The sequence below is a fragment of the Tiliqua scincoides genome, chromosome 2 (genome assembly GCF_035046505.1).
Source record: "Tiliqua scincoides isolate rTilSci1 chromosome 2, rTilSci1.hap2, whole genome shotgun sequence".
In the NCBI taxonomy this organism is placed as follows: Eukaryota; Metazoa; Chordata; class Lepidosauria; order Squamata; family Scincidae; genus Tiliqua; species Tiliqua scincoides.
In genome coordinates, this window is record NC_089822.1 from 12,171,443 (window position 1) to 12,187,383 (window position 15,941).

Below are 15,941 nucleotides of genomic sequence, written 5' to 3' on the forward strand. Positions count from 1 at the left end.
TGAAGCAGCTGTTACCCTGCACATGCCTGATCTCGTCTGAACTCGGAAGCTAAGCAGGGTCAGGCCTGGTTAGTACTTGGATGGGAGACCCCCTGGGAATACCGGGTGCTGTAGGCTTATATCATAGTCTTTCGAGACTGAAGGCTGCCAACCACAGGGATCACCTGTCAATGTCTGTATAGCCAGCTGCAGTTAAAGGTATAGCAGTAGAAGATGGCAACAATTTGGCAACTTAAGTTCCCCATTGCAGTTGATCAATAGTGTAACTAGAGTAACAGTTACTTACTTAGTAAACAGTGAGTACTGCAGGTGCCACAATGCAGGGTGTAAGTGGCTCCTCCCACTCACCTTCCATTTTGGGCAGTGACAGCAATGCACAGAAGATGCTATTTGGTTGGCGAGTGCCTCTTACGTTACTGTTGCTGCCCGGAATAGCTTTAACGAGTGGGAAGGGCCACTCACGCAGCACATTGTGGCGCCCGCAGTACTTACCATTTTGCCCCTCACCTAGCTATGCTACTGCAGTTTATGTAGAAATAAAAGGTTGCCATATCCTATTTGCCCCCATCTGTCCTGCTTCCTAATGGGCAACACCGTGGAAGACTGAGAGCACTTTCTTTTTGCCTCTGATGATTGTGCTCCCCTTGCCTTCTCATTTCTCCATATCTGTTTCCTTTAAGGCAGTGATTCCCAAACGGTGAGCCATGGTTTTCCAGGGAGCCACAGAAACCAGGGGAGCAGCAGAATCCTCACAGGGAACCCCCAACCCTATACAATGTATAGGATTGTAGTCCTAACAGGGAGCCATGGCCAATGGCCCTGTTGGTCAAGGGAGCTGCCAGTCAAAAAAGTTTAGGAACCACTCCCTTAAGGGCAGTGGCATAGCTAAAGGGGTGCAAAGCACAAAGTTTTGCAGGGGGTCTCACCTCAGCATGCAAGCAGTCTCTCCCCCCTTCTTTGGAGCCATTCCAGGAGGGGGGAGACAAATGCAGGAGGCAAATGCCTCCATTTTGCTCCCCCCACCTGGAATGGCTCAGAAGGGGAGGGAGAGAGGCTGCTCGCACACTGCAGTGTGGCTCCCTGCAAAACTTAGTGCTTTGCACCCCCTCTAGCTATGCCACTGCTTAAGAGATACCCTGATAGGCTCAGTAAGGACAAGGTGTCACTATGACACTTCGAGATAATCACCATTACAGAGTCATATGGCCAGGCCGACAGAGCATTTTGTGCATTGCTCATCTTCTTCAACTGCAACAGAAAAAGAACCAACCCTGGCCAACTCACTTTCAGAGATTGGCATGAGTCAGTCCACTAGACTCTCCAGACTAACCGAACAGGTTGAATGAAGGGCTTTTGTCATACAATAAGCCCTATGCAGAAAATAACACAATGTGGTTTATCTTTGGATCTTTTTGTTACACTGCTAGGGAAACTGCATGGAATCAAACTGAAGAAATATACAATGCTTGGGAGTATGCTGGCAGCCTCTCAGACTTGGGTAGCAAAAAAAGGGGGGGGGGAACAGAAGCAAAGCCAGCTTCCTGTAATGGAGGAATTGAGGCAATCTGTATGGTACAGGATAATGACTTGCAAGATAGCATACCATTAAAAAATCTGGAAAAGAACCAGTACAAGTGAGGCTGCATTAGAATGCTGGCATCCTTTTACTGCATACTGGAATAGGCCACAATGGTTCCCAAGACCCAATTTTTGGTGGTTCACAAAACTGGCAGGGTAGATTAGGCTATGTGCATCAAGGCTTAAACAACCTGCTACTTGGGGGGAGCATTGCTTCCCAATCGCCATTATAGCCAGAAGGCTTGAGCAGCTGGTAAAGTGATACCGTTTTTTTAGGTGGGTCCTGATGCTAAAAAGTTTGGAAACTGCTGAACGGATCGTATTGCTCTACATTCCCAGATAGGAAGTTTCAAAGAAAGCTAATTCTTATGAGCTATGTTCTTTCTGAATAGTATGTAGGAAAGTATAGTCTGAACATGGACAAGCCACCAAGCACACAGGCAGTGCTACCTTATAGCATAGCATCAGTTTTCCCCAAAGCCAACAGAAACCTCAAAGCCTAATAGATAGGATTGGGCCCTCAAACGTTTTTCTCCTCCACTTCTCAGCTTTCCAAACTGTTGCTTTCTACTTCCCTGCCCATGCAGTTGAGGTGTGTTTTGTGGTTAGTAGCCACCTCCAGCTTTTGACAACTTATGAAACAAATGTTTTAGCTGTTAGGTATCCAAACCCTGACCCGGGGGCCAAATTCGACCCTCGGGAGGATTTTATCCAGCCCCAGAGGTTCCAGCCTCTCAGGGCTAAAAATAATTCAGAAGGTACACTTCCAGGTATATACCACAATCCGCCACTAGAGGTGCAGAATGTAATGCAATGTAATGGAAAGAAATTATTCCATTCCATTCCATTCAGCACCTCTAGTGGCTGAATGAGATGTATACAGATAATGAAAGACCTGGAATAGAAATACTAATATAATGTTAAACTTAAAGCAGAGCAAAAACTATGACAAAAGTTTGAGACGTGCACCGTAGGTTGCTTCATGCTTTTCCAAAATACATTTCCCCCTTTTCCTGTGCAAATCAATTTTGCCCTCTGCTCCCCTCCTCCGTCCACCCTCACCCACATATTGTATTCAATCAAACTCTCAGCACAATGGACCTCCATGTATTTATTACTTATTTATTTTCCAGTCCTCAACACTGTGACAAATACGTGATGCGGTTTGGACACCCCTGAGATAGATAAAAGTTCATCAGAACTGGAAATATCCTCACTGCCGTTGCATGGTTAGTACAGAATTTTAGGAAAATGTAGAATCAGTTTGTACAATTCATTATAGTACCATTAAGGTTTTCCCTACATATTCTACAAGGAAGCTCAGGTTTAAATCATGCATTTCCTCTGCTAAGGTAGATCTTTTCTTTTCAAAATAATCACTGCATCAAAATTTAGCACTGCAGGCAGCATTTTTGTTGACATAAAATGATCTCAACAGATTGAACAGTGCAATATAAAATTAACATTGCGAATAGTTAAGGTTAGAATAGCTAATGCAGTATACTGCTGTAGCACTGTATCGCATGTGCTGAGTGTGCAAAGTGCTTTGCATGTGATATACTAAGGCCACTTAGTAAGAATTCATGGATCTTGTTCTTGTTGCAGAGAGAGATTCACACTGAGAAAACCTTGGTTTGCAGCTCAGTCTCTTCGCCACTAAGCTCCACCAGCTCATACATTTGTGTCCATAAATGTGTATACAGACAGGCCCTCATATCTGTGTGGATTATGTTCTGATCCCCCTCGCAGATATGGAAATTGCAAATATGGGGGGAACTTATATAAATAGTGGCCCCTGCAGTCCCCCAGTGCCTATTTCCACAGTAGCGCTTGCTGCATGTTTCTTGCTTAAATATGCTTGCTGGACTGAAGAACCAATGTGCAGGCAAGCAGCCTGCATTAAAGAAGAAAACTAACAAGAAGCAGGAGAGTTCCTCACAAACAGCAGCTTTTTTACCGCTCCATCAAAACAAAAGAGCCAGATCCTAGGCATGCCTACTCAGAAGTAAGTCCCATTATAGTCAATGGGGCTTAATCCCAGGAAAGCGTGGATAGGATTGGGCTGTAAGAGCACAATGCACTGGGACAGGGGTTCTCAAACTGTGGGTTGCGACCCGATTTTGGGTGGGTTACAAAACTTACAAGGAAAATGTATTGAGCCCTATAGAAACCGAAACGGTGCAGCACATGCATATTTACTTGTAAGTAGGCAACCGTGCCTTAGCTCCTATCAAAGGCCAGGTGAAGGAGATTGCAAGGCCACCTGAATGGTCCTGATCAGATGAACACGGAGCTCAATAAACACTCTAGAAGGAGGTCCCCCCACCACCACCACAGCAAGAAGGATAAAAACAGAGGCTTGAGCAGCTGGTGAAGTGAATCCTTTTTTTTTTTTTTTTAAAGTCTTGAAGGTGGGTCTTGATGGGTAGGTCTCAACAGAGTGTTGTTTTAAAAACTGGGTCCAGGTGGTAAATGGTTTGGGAACCACTGATCTAATCTATCTATTAGAATTATTTATATCCCATCTTGTAATTCAGAGTCTACAAGGCACCATCCCAAAGAATAAATAACACTGCAACTATAAAAACATAAAAAACACAATACACCATAATAAAATCTAATCAATAAGACAGTAAATAAAGTAGCAGTAGAAGAGCAGATTAAAACAAACAAGTCCAGCAGCAGCTAAAACAAGAATCTTACTGTTCACTAAAAGGCTGGGTGAATAACACTGTCCTGACCTGGCACCTAAAACTCAGCAAAGAAGGCGACAGGCAAATGCCATGCTTGAATTATGGCTTGAATTATGCCATATGGCCATGCTTGAATTATGGCAGGGAAGGGTAGGTAGAGAGTCTTGAGCACCTTAGCTACTGTTTTCCAAAGACTACAGGCCATTTTTCTAGAATTTTTCTACAATTTTTCTAGAATTGGCGGGAGTGTGGGGGGGTGAGGTTTGTGATTTTATTAAGATGATTCCTACCTTTTAATCCCAAATTTGTGCACTGGAGAACTCTCCTTGGGTAGGGAATTCTTCAGTTATGACCATAAGAAAGCCTCATTCCAGTAGTTACCTGCCTAAACTCTGAAGGCAAGGCACATGGAGTAGGGCTTTAGCAGATTATATCAGGGACTAGGGCAGGAGATGATGCTTTCAAATAGAGGTCAGCAGCCTATGGCCCACAGGCTGGATATGGCCTGATTTGTCACACATCAGACAGGGAATGGCAAAGTCACCTGCAATGGCATAGGGACTCCACGAGCCTGGCAACGTGGCTTTGCCACTCCCTGTCAGCAAATTGGGTGGGAAGTCTTGAGTCCCAAGCTGAGCTCCTCACAGCTAATTCCAGCAGCTCAGCAACCTGGAAGCTCAGTGATGACATGATGGTACCGTTCCCAAATTCCAGCCCCTTTGGCTGGAAATGTGGCCGAACCCTGCTTTAGAACAAGAAGATGCCATGCATCCATAATGCAATGTAATGTATACATTAGGGGCCAGAGTATATATGATGTTATTAGAGCTGACGAACTTGCTTTTAACTGAGTAAACATCTGCTGGATTGGGACTACAGCAGGGAGTTGGGGGCTTTAATCTTACCCCCAGACATGGTCCCAGTCCAAATCACTCTGCCCCCTCTCTGCCGCTGCTATTTAACAAGAAAAAAAGGCTCCTAGTCATCCCTTTCTGTTGCTCCCCTCTATACACTCTGGGTCTCTCTCCCCCTCCCATATGCACATAGGTCTAATACCAGCCTACTTTCTCTCCCAATTGTCCACATTTTAAAATGCTGAATGCAGCTCTTGCAAAATGTACATTGTCAGGCACCTAATGCTTGCTATCCAGGACACTGGAGGAGCTTGCACAGCAACAATTCCCCCAAAATATCTCACCTTTGACTTCAGCCCTGAACTGCAAAAACAAACCGCTGGCAGGGCTAAAGGAAAGTTCAACTCTTAGACTCGGATAGCTAAACCTGTTTATGCTGAGGTTGCCAGCAGCAGGAATTAGAGTTGATGTGAGATTGGAAGACAATGTCAGTAGGGACAAAAGTTTGTTTCATACCTTTCTTGGAGGCCAAAAAAAGTTTCTTTACTTACCTCTCCATTGCAGCCTGCTCCCCGGCCAGCCCATAGCATGCAGCGGAGAGCCACATTCTACTTCCTGCTTGTTTTTCTCAATGATCCAGATTGCTCCACGCTTCTTCTGCTTTGAAATTACATCACTTCAGGTGTGCCAGGGACTTCAAGGCTAAGAACAGAATGGGCTGAAACTAGAACATACAGCACAATCCTATACATCTTCACTCAGAAGTAAGTTCCACTATGTTCAATGGGGCTTACTCCCAGGTACGTGTGTGTAGGATTGCAGCCTGAGGCACTAGAGGCCTGAGGCTGCAATCCTATACATGCTTTCCTGGGAGTATGTCCCAATGAATACAATGTGATTTAGGGCCTGACTCTATAGGGCCTACACTAGCCCAGTGCTGGTGCTCAGTGTTGCAAACATGCCATAAAGCACGCCTGCGACACTTACCGCTGCACTGGCACCAAGTCAGTGCAAGCCAGCACTGAACCAGAGTTGGGCAAAGGCCAATCAACCAACACCTTGAGCTCTGTGTGAACGCCAGGCGGCAGAATGGGGGCAGGGGGCAGGAGGAGGTGTTCTGTGGCATGGGAGGACGGGGGAAGGAAAAGCAGGGGTGGGAGCGGAGCAGGAGGGGTGGAGACTGCAGCAGGCTCTGCCGCCATATCCTGACCCCCCTCCTAGCCCGGGAGACCCAACACAGGTCTCCTTAATTCTGAGCCCACTCAATAGGAGGTGCAGATCCAAGGAGACCCATTGGGGCCACCTGGGTCTTACACAGGTAAGCTTCCTTACCCCAAGGAGACCTGACACTGCTTCCCAGCCCTGCTGGATGCAGCAGTCACCATTTCTGCACCACTGCAGCCTTGGGTGCTAGGAAGCATTGGATTGGGATGTTAGGACCCGATCCTATCCAACTTTCCAGTGCCAATGCTGCTGCAATGGAGCTCTAAGGTAAAGGAACAAAGTCCCTTACGTTGAGGAGGCTTCTGTGAGTGCCCCCACCACTGCAGAATGCTGTGCATGCCCCATTAGCACAGCTGCATCAGCGCTGGAAAGTTGGACAGAATTTGGCCCTTTCTTCTGAGTAGACATGTTGAGGGTTGCATTGTTAGTCTACTGCAGTGGTTCCCAAACTGTGGGTTGGAACCCACCAGTGGGTCACGACCCAATTTTTGAAGGAAAATTTATTGAGCCCTGTGAAAAGTGAAACTGTGCCACCCATGCACATTTACTTGCGAGTAGGTGATTGTGCCGGAGCTCTTATCAAAGGCCAGGGAAAGAGGAATGTTATGCCACCATAATGGTCCTGATCTGATCAACATGGAACTCGACAAATGCTCCAGAAGGTGGTCCCCCACCCCAAGTTAAAAAGATAAAAACACAGATTTGAGCAGCTGGTAAAATGAAACCATTTTTTTAAAAGTCTCATAAAGTAGGTGGGTCCCAATAGAGGACCCAATTGTTTTAAAAAGTGGGTCCCAGAGCTAAAACGTTTGGGACCCACTGCTCTAGTGAATTCCATGAGACTGTAGGTACCCATAGCTTTCTTCAAACACCACAGGAAATAGGGATTTTGCAACATCAGCCCCTACAATTGGCAGGCAGTATGAGTTTCAGGATTGGCCAAACCTGATATAAAAACCAGTGGTGTACCTGGGGGTCCCGGTTGCCTCGCTAGGGCGCCCCTTTCCTCTCCTCCTATAAAGGAGAAGGGGAGAGGGGGCGGCCCAGTCCAGCGCTGAGTCGCTGCCTCTCCAAGAGCGCTTCTTGCTGCCTCTCCAAGAGTGCTCCTGGGCGCTCCTCCTTTGTTGGGAGGAGGCTTTTTTTAAAGGGAGAGAAGCCAGTGGAGCTGCCTGCTTCTCTCCCTTTAAAGAAAAAGGCGGGCAGGGGGGAGGCTTGAGGAGGCGCCCTGGAGGGTCGGCTCCCAGGGTATTTGCCCCGCTTGCTCCCCTCCAGGTATACCAGTGATAAAAACCAGGAATCTGGTTGTCTGTGCTTTCCTGGTCAATAGAGTATCTTCTATCTCCAGCAACCAACAGCAGGGATCCTGGGTTGTAATGCCACCATCTTGGATCTTGATTAGGTAGTGCAACTTATTATTATTCTAATGATGATAATGGTTTATATTCCACTTTTTAACAAGAGTAGTTCACAAAATAGTTTGCAAAGTAAATAAGAAAGGGCTCACAGTCTTAAAAAAAAAAAATAAGAAAAGACACCAGCAACAGCCACTGAAAAAGACACCATGCTGGGGTGAAGAGGGACAATTGCTCTCTCCTCCTGCTAAATATAAGAAGACACCACTTGAAAAGGTGACTTTTTGTCCAGTTAGTAGGGCTTACAGCCCTGATCTGGCCTCCAAAGGCATCACCTTTTCCAAAATCCCCAGACCAATTCCATGTTCATCCAGCCTTCCCTTTCTCATAGTTAGTGTTTTGTTATGACCTGAACTGCTGCAGCAAGCAACCCCATTATCAATGTCTGATTAGCTCTCAGTGAGAGTGGTCAGGGGGCCCTGCTCATGGCAGACAGGTATGTTTACCTGGGGTCAGGCCATGCTGTTTCCACCTGATAAGAAAGCAGATAGCATACAGCTATCATCTGATGATCATAGTCATCGGGGGATAAACACTCTCATGGACTCTGTAGGCTTCACTGGTTTATGTGATGATTGTCATGAGACAAGCATACAATATCTGATCTTCCAGCTCAGGCCCATTTTGAAGCATGGGTTTTTCTGGGGTGAAAAGCCTTTATTTGTGATGATTGATGCGCGGTGGACATTTCAGACAACCAGACGATCGCACGAACAATGTCATTCCCTTTAGAAAACTTGTTTCAAGCTTTCCTTCTCCTCTGCTGCCCACTTCCCTGTAAAAACCAAAGCAATACCATAATCGGTTTTCCGTTTTACATCAGAGGAGCCTCGTGAGAATATTTGCATCCATTGGAAGGAGGCTGTGATTCAGGGTAAGGCTTGAGGAGTACAGTCTTCAAGCAGTGCACCAGTGACCAAAGCTACCAGACAGTGACCAGGCTGCGGCTGCCCCATTTTTCTGGAGCACGGCAAATATTTTGTGTGAGGATGAGGAGCTGGGGAGGGGGAGAAAAATTGATCATAGGTTCCAACCATGTGAAAAAAGAACGAAAAAGAATTCTCCAGCTGACTTGTTGCTAGGCAACCGTAGTCTTTGCGAGAGCTGCGACATAGGCCCTTGCTATCTTTTGAGCGGCTGACTTTTTCCCTCCATCTATAATATATACCAGAATATTTATCCTCTTGTAAATACCCACTGTATGAAAGTGATAATGGCTCCCGACTAAAGCAATCTTAAGTTCTCAATGCTTTCGCCCCCTGTGATTGACAACCCAAATCTCTCCGGCTTTTCTTCTGCACATCCTTCTCCCCCCGCCCCCGTTATATAGCTCTTTTGTGTGAAGAAAACACACACAGAAGGAGCTTTTAAAAATGTATGATTAAATCCTGCATTTAAGAAAATGCCTTTGTCAAGTAGGGCTACCTTCATTGTTCTCCCTCTATACACATACACATGCATGTGTGATATTCGCGTGATACAAATGCACAGATATACTTCATTTCAAGTATCATGTGCCCCCCTCCCCCAAATGAGCTGTTTGGCGTGACTCCTTAAGAGCCTTGCAAGTTTCAGGTTTGGCCCCCTCGATCATTTTCGGGATGTGGAGGAGGAAAGCAATTTGTACTTGTGGAGGAGGGACTGGTAATGTGCCACCACAGGAATCATCCCTTCCCTTGCTAGTAGATCTGTTTCCTGCCATGAAGGACAGTGATTTTATTGGCAGAGTGGATGGAGGTCAAAGCGTTCCTAGCCCAATTAGAGTCTCTGTGAATGCAATTGACCGAAACTCAGCCAGCAGAAGAGGCTGCCTTTGTCGTCCCCCCTCCCCAGCAGCACAGACCCTCCGCCACACATTGTGGTAATAAATGCTTCACAGCAAGTCCACTTCCCTCCCCATTCAGGCAAAGGTGAATGTAGAGATTTTCTAAACTGGTGTTGAGAGATCCCTCCCTCCCTCCCTCTCTCTCTCTTTCTCACACACACACCCCAGAAGTAGCAATATCTTGAATATCCTGGTAGGAACTCTATTCATGGCAGTGGTATAGCTAAGGGGGATGGGGGGGCAATCGCTCCAGGTATCATGGCTTGAGGGGATGTCAGGGAGAGCGTTTTGAGGCCCAGAGAGGCAGTGCACAGCATTCCTGAGACTTTGAAGACCACTGAAGACCTGCCAGAGACCTTAGAAACGCACTTCCATTTTAGCGAAAACCAGAAGTGTCTTTCTAAGGCCCCTGGCAAGCCTAGGAGATTATTAAAAAATTTCATGGCCTGGGTGCTAGTTGGCATAGCTATGCCACTACTGTGGGGTGATGATGCTACATAGGTGGCACCAGAGGTGGGGCTAAAGGGGGAAACATGGCTCACCCCCACCCACAGCCACTCCCATTGATGAATCCTAAACTGGAAATTACAATATTGTATACCATGAGTCTCCAAACCTGGCCTGGGGACCACATCCAGCCTGCAGGAGGATTTAATGTGGCCCGTGGCATGTTCGGGGGGGGGGGGCTTGACTGTCCTGGCCTGCAGCAACCTGCTGAATGGCCAAGGAAATGCAGAGCCTTTCTTGTGCAGAGAGATGCTTGCTAAAGTGGTTTCCCCAAAGATCAACCCAGAAGACAGACAGACAGACAGACAGACACACACACACACAGAGAGAGAGAGAGAGAGAGAGCTTGTGTGTGTGTGTCATTCCAGATACATTCAATACCCTGATCAAACTGCTGGCCAATCAGTCCTGCCTGTCCAATACATACTGAAAACATCTTTTCTCTTTACAAATTAATTTATTTCTCCCAACTTTACTTAATTGTTCCCCAGTTCTTTATCCCTCCAACGCATTAATTCTCCTCCCAATCCCTCCAAATACTTTCCCGTTCAAATTCTTTTCCAAAAATATTGATTTTTCTACCATATTCCACCTTTCAAAAATTCATTCTCCCAAAATTAATTTTCCTTTTCAAAGTCCATCCCCCTCTCCCTGTGTAAATCAATTTTACCTTCTGCTCCTCCCAATCCTTTTTCAAAATCCATCCCCCCACCTTCCATCTCTAATGTATTTAATATTTTAATTAATTAATTTTCTAACCCTCAGCACTGTGTCAGATATAAGATGTGGCCCTTGTGCTGAAAAGTTTGGAAATCCCTGCTGTATACCATTATCTCCCTTTCTGAACTCTAACATCAGGAACAAAGTTCCCAATAGATTCAATACCCTGCCAGGGTTCCAGCTTTTGGGTGTCCTTGGGTAAATGTCCTGAAAGGGCCCCGCAGGGACTAGGAGAGGGGGGTAAAGGGGGTAATTTGTACGCAGGCCCAGGGTCAGAAAAGGCGCCCAGGAGTCAAAGGAGTGGGCTCAGAAAGTTCCTGGAATCTTACATTTTCCTATCTCACCTGAACTTGCTGCCTGCGCATGATGCTGGGGGCACAACCATAGGCAACTGCAACTGCAAACCGGGCCTAGGAATGCATCCATGACCCTCCTTAATCTAGGAGGGAACTGACCTGCTACAGTAGCTCTTTGGCTTGTGGATCTGATAACTATGAAGGAGTGAATAGGAGCTTAGGGACCCAGCTACAGGGCTATGGCTGCTGCAAGGGCACTGTCCATTCTAGTGTGAGTCTAAACGAGGCTAATTTTCTGCAATGGATTTTCTATATTTCAAAGATTTTAGAGGGACTTGGCAGTGTGTTTGATTTTCCACATTACTTTATGTAGCTGCCAATGCTGCATGGTCAGGTAGACCTGGGCTCCGCATGAAGAAGCCTAGTAGACTTGGGCTCAAAAGATTATTCTGGCTGTCAGTACCCACCCCCTGCCTTATTTTGCCCCCTCCCCATTCTGCCTGCCCCCATTGCCACCTCCCCCTTTGGGAAGGGCCCAAAAGAAACTTTGTACCCCCTGATAAAATTCTTCTCAGAGACCCTGGGACCCCTGGATGGTGCACATGCCTTTCTTTGGAATGTTCATACACATGCCAGCTAACCCTCCAGGGAGCTCAGGAACAAGGCAGGAGATGGACACAAGTTCACCTTGCTGCCTCTGCAGCTAGCGAGGTATGGGTGTGGCTCCCAGCACATCTCACCTGTGGAGTCACGCCTCTGCATCCCAAAATGCATGTTACTCTTTTTCAGGTGCTGCCACTGAAATGATGTACTTTGCAGGCAACTTAGAAGTGAGAAGGAAATGTGGATACAAAGTTATACTAGGAGAGGCAGTTGTGATGAAGCATTGCTTCATTCACACAGTCACTTAACAGTGTGGGCATCATGGTTTCTAGCCCACTTGTGACTCACACACAGATTTTAGAACTGAACTTCTTCAAGTTTGGAGCACAGTGGTCAGTTTCCCCGTGATTGCCTGAGTCAATACCACTTTTCAACTTTTCAACATAAAGCCATTCATGAAGTGTGTGTGTGTGTGTGAGTGAGTGAACTGGGTTTCTCAAAAAATGTACACACATTTTAATGAGCTCCACCACCAACGGGGAACATTTAGAGCACTTAGGGCACAATCCTAACCAACGTTCCAGCGCTGGCATAGCTGTGCCAGTGGGGCATGTGTTGGGGTGGGGGGCAGTCACGGAGGCCTCCTCAAACTAAGGTAATATTTGTTTCCTTACCTCAGAGCTGCATTGCCCTTACCTCGGTGCTGGAAAATTGGATAGGATTGCGCCCTTAGCCTAATTACAAATAATCTGACACACATCATCATCAGAGCGGGCCCTTTTAATGATGCCACCAATAATGGAGGTGAGGGGGGTGGTGGCCAGGAACAGGGCCTTCTCAGTGGTGGCGCCCTGGTTGTGGAATTCCCTCCCCTTGGAATTAAGAATGGCTCTCTCCTTGGAGTCCTTTCAGTGTGGCCTTAAGACGTTTTTATTCAGGATGGTGTTTGATATCTGACAAGATGGTTTTAATTAAATGCCATTTTTAATTGTTTTTATGCGATCCATTGGGTTTTTGTCTTGTTTTTATCATTTTGCTTTTAATGTTTTATTTTTGTTATGTTTTAAATTTTGTAAGCTGCCTCGATTGCTCTTACTGGGGAAAAAGTCAGGGTAGAAATTCTTCAAATTAATAAATAAATTCATTTAACTGTAAAGTGTGTGTGCATTTTCTTGTGATGTCACGTACAGTATATAAATGCCTGCCATATTGTAAGATGGTTGTAGAAACAGTAGCTTCTTACATGGAAGGTTTTCTCCTAAACCCCCAGTGCCCAGGGACTATTTATAGTTGATCAGCAGTGGCAGAAAATGCACTCTGAACCTGCTCAGGGGAACTGTCGTCTATTCTTTCTCCATACATTACAAGGTTGAGCCCTGAGATTGAAAACAGATGCGGGGGCTGAACCTGGGCACAAATTAAGCCCAGGGTAATTGTAGGAATAGGAACATGAGCTGTTGTCCAAAAGAGGTGAGCTTGATCCACTGAAAAGAGGGAGAGTACACACACAGATAATTAACAATATATTTTGTAGAAAAGGGCTTCGAAGAAGAAAAGAAACGGCAATATAGTTTGTAGAAAAGGGCTTCAAAGAAGAAGAAAAAATGGCAGGATTTGACATTCTAGAATGTTCTTTCTCCCCTGCTCCCCAAGTCTGTTTGCAACATTCAACAGTCAGCAGAACTACAGCAGCAGGGCAAAGTCACAAGGATACCCTGGCAGAAGCTTTTAAAACATGGCTTTGAAAAGAGCTGGTTTGACCAGGATTTCAAATCCCTGCCTAAGGAGCTCCTTTCCCCAAATTGATCTCATCCCCAGAAGATTAATTTTTACACAATTATCCTAGAGTCTATGATAATCGCTCCATAAAAAAATGAAGAGATTTGGGTTTCTGAATGCCAAGGATTAGGCTTTAATACAAGTAATCTGTAGGAGGCTTGGCTGCATATATGTCACTAATCACTCTGATTCCCGCACCAGCCCTTTATCGATGGATACATAGATATGAATTTCGTAGCAGAGAAAAAACACATGCCAGCTATTAGGTGACCATGATGCAGGGCGACGGGTCAAACCACAACACAGGACAACACTTTCAAACTAATGCAGCCATTGCAAGTCTTGACAACTATGCCATGTTGAAAAAGAGCTGAAACTCCACATGCAGCAACACTCCTGGCAGCCACAAGGACAATATCGTTTCATGGAACCTGCTTTCACCGACAGTTGAAAGTTTCAAGGGAGGTCTTCTACAGGATCCGTTTGCTTGAAGAAACTAGAGGTTGGTGACATTTTTTGCAATATGCGCTTGTTCACATGTGCAAAATGAGCAAGAAGGAATGCGCTGGCAATGGTAGTTGGTTAAATAGCATCTGTTTCCCAAAAGCAACAACACAGTTCCTTCGGAGCACTCTCTGCTTTTTGCTGCCACCAGTTTAACGTTGACTGGTTACATTCAAATTTCCAAACTAATTTCTTTCAGCTCTCACCTGAATAGGTGGGGTGAGTGTAAAAGGTAGCAGCCACCAGGAATCTAAAAAATCAAAGTACTCAGTGATTTTCAACCTCTTTTATCTCACGGCACACTGACAAGGTACTAAAATTGTCAAGACACACCATCAGTTTTTTGACAATTGACAAGGCACGCTATGCTGTTGGTGGAGGGCACACATTCTCCAATGGCCCTACTAATAAATAACCCTCCCTAAACTTCCACGGCACACCTGCAGACCATTTATGGCACACCAGTGTGCCACGGCACAGTGGCTGAAAACGACTGATCTACAGGTATGAGACAATAAGTTTTAAGCTAAGTGACACAGAGCCCAATCCTATCCAACTTTCCAGCTCTGGTGTAGCCACAATGAAGCCCTGTGGTAAGGGAACACACGGTCCCATATCTTGAGGAGGCCCCAGTGACTGTCCCTCCACCAGAGGATGCAGTGCATACCCCATTGGCACAACTGCACCAGCACTGGAAAGTTGGATAGGATTGGGCCCACAGGCTACAAACCTACCCACACTTACCTGGAAGTAAGATCCACTGACTATAATGGTCTTACTTCTGAGTAATGCATAGGATTATAAATTGGTCATTTTGCATTTCCAGAGAAGATATTTCCTGGGTACTCAGACTTAACACAATGCATTTCAAATGCTCAAAGTGCTTCACATGCACTTTCTCATGAATCCCTACACGAGCAGATCAATGTTATTACCCCCCTTTTGCAGAAGGAACACTGAGAGAGAACAGTGACTTGCCTAACGGTAGCTGGTGCACTTGTAGGTATGGGAAGATATGAACAGAGATTTCCCTATTATTATAATATTATACTTCATCACAACCTATGCTGAGCTGGTTATATTCTGCAATTTGGGATCTGCAATTCTGGGAATCTCGGAGATACTGTCGTAGGATTCTTGCAGCCTGCCAGAGCAGATAATTCTGGGCGGGGTGGAGGGTGGGGAGAAGTTCTTGGTAGCTGTTCCTTAGCTTTTAAATCAAATTCCGTTACATGTTCCCCAAAGCCCACACCTGGAAGAGATTCATGATATCATATCATTCAAAATATTTTCCAGAAGAAATGTATTTTTCAGATTTATTATATCACCCTTTCTCCAAAAGGGCTCAGGAAGGTGTACATGGTTCCTTTCCTTCTTTTGTCCTCACAACAACCCTGTGAGGTAAGTGAGGATGAGAAACAGTAACTGGCCCAAGGTCAAGTTTCATGGCTAAGTGGGGATTTGAACCTGGAACTTCTAAGCCTAAATCCAACTCCCAAACCACTACACCAGGGGTGCCCAAACCCCGGCCCTGAGGCCACTTGCGGCCCTCGAGGCCTCTCAATGCGGCCCTCAGGGAGCCCCCAGACTCCAATGAGCCTCTGGCCCTCCAGAGATTTGTTGGAGCCCACACTAGCCCGATGCAACTGCTCTCAGCGTGAGGGAGACTGTTTGACCTCTCGCGTGAGCTGTGGGTGAGGGCTCCCTCCACTGCTTGTTGTTTCACGTCTGTGATGCAGTAGCGGCAGCAAAGGACAGGCCAGCCTTGCTTTGTGCAAGGCCTTTTATAGGCCTTGAGCTATTGCAAGACCTCCATTCATTCATATAAGTTCATCTTTAATATATTCATTTATGTAAACTGATGTAAATTTATTCAAATTTTAAATGTAAATTAATTCTTTCCCCCCCCCCGGCCCCCAACACAGTGTCTGAGAGACAATGTGGCC

At 45.9% G+C, this 15,941-nt stretch overlaps 1 pseudogene; it reads left to right on the forward strand.

The window, feature by feature from the left end:
- Nucleotides 1-117, forward strand: LOC136643253 (5S ribosomal RNA; annotated as a pseudogene).
- The last annotated feature ends 15,824 nt before the right edge of the window (nucleotides 118-15,941 follow it).